Raw genomic sequence first — 1,822 nt, 5'->3', positions numbered from 1 at the left:
TATAAGGTTTGTCTAGTGTGTGAAGGAAGAGAGTATAAAGAAGCCAACTTGAGAACTTGTTGCACCAGTACATACAGGAAAATGTAACTGGTAATGATGTGTCATAAAAAGATGAGATCTAATATAGTATGAAGGAGGGTTTAAAACACCACCACCTGGAGGAATGTATAAATGTGGCGAATACTTTTTGGAACTGGACGAGTTTAAAGCAGCAATTGCAGTTACTGCATCACCAATACTAGAACCATCACTAACAATAACAATGACAAGGACATCACAAGTAACACAAACAACAACAGAGGCGGGGCCAACAACAATGTCAACAATAACAAGGACAACAACACAAACAAGAATATTGACAACAACAATAGTAACGGCAACAAATGCTCCAACAGTGACCACAACAATAAGAATAACAGTAACAGCAACACCAACAAGTGGGGGTATGGAGTCTGGTCAAGGCAAGTATTCCACAGGGTATATTATTGCTATTGCAATCGTATCTCTGTTTCTAGCAGTGCAGCTGTAATGGTGCTGATACTACTGACCTGAGAATATAACTCAAACTAATCTAATAGTAGTAGTAGCATTAGTATAATAGAGTGTGTGTAAGTAGTACACATACATACATACACATAGTTATTGGGTGCATATTGTAATGTATAATGAACATTATTATTGCATTATGTTGTAGCAAGAGTGTATTAGTTCCTATGTGTATGGTTCCTTTGTAGTGAGAGTTTAATTCAAAAAATAACTTAATTAAAGATTATCAGATCAGTCTGGAGGAGAGGAAATTAAGGAGATAAAGCAAGGCAGGAGTAGAGTATATTGTCAATGAGTGACAATGTCAACGTTGAAGAATAATACTACCTTGAACTGAAGAACAATAAAGCACATACTGCACCTCAAGTTATTGAACAATGACCATTTAGCAAATTTAAAAAAAAAAGCGAAGACTGCGGTCTGTTTCAAAAAATGGCTCCAAAATCACCCTAAATTTTTATTACATTTTCTGATACAAATTGATGCCATTATGCTGTGTAGAATGTTTGAGCTGATTCCAACCAAATTTTGAGTTGAGGACCAAACAAGTGTTAGAGTTACGAAATGAAAGTATCATTTTGTAACTCTATTACTACACTACTATTACTATACTATAAAATGTACTATTACTATAAAATGTTTTTGGATCAGTGTTAGATGAATTCCTTAGATTGTATTGTTAAAATGAGTACAATGTACACATAGTGATTGGGCTTTGTTGATCATAAATTGTGAAAGACTATAAATTTTTGTGCATCATACCTGATGACAAAATGTGTTTTGTCAATTGCTCCAATAACACTATTATAGTCCTGATAAAAATTACAATTTTGATGATTATGTACTTTCTTTTGTTATGCAAGAGATGATAAATCTGAAGTGTCACTGCCTATATTGTAAAAAATAAATCACATCAGACTTTATTATTAGTTTCACCTTTATTAAATGAGATGCAATCTATCTTTAAAGGAGTCCTGACCTTTATTTATATGACAAGGAAAGAAAACAGTTTTTTATGCAGAAAAACTAGTTTTGAGTCTCTGGAGATTTTACCTTGAGAGCTGGAGCAGCTGAAATAGACTTGCTAACAGGAACACAGATAAATTGACTCATATACCCTTGCCTAAATGCCTACGCATGGCAAGGTAATAATCACAAGTGAAACAACAGTCATCTCAGCTATTCCAATTAATACACCTATCTAAAGATGTACTGGCTGGTGTACTTGACTCCATATAGCTAAAACTTGACTTATAACTGAATACTATTAATGAGA

This window comes from Amphimedon queenslandica, unplaced genomic scaffold (genome assembly GCF_000090795.2).
Source record: "Amphimedon queenslandica unplaced genomic scaffold, v1.1 AMPQUscaffold_9471, whole genome shotgun sequence".
Taxonomy (NCBI): Eukaryota; Metazoa; Porifera; class Demospongiae; order Haplosclerida; family Niphatidae; genus Amphimedon; species Amphimedon queenslandica.
This window is presented reverse-complemented; position numbering follows the sequence as displayed.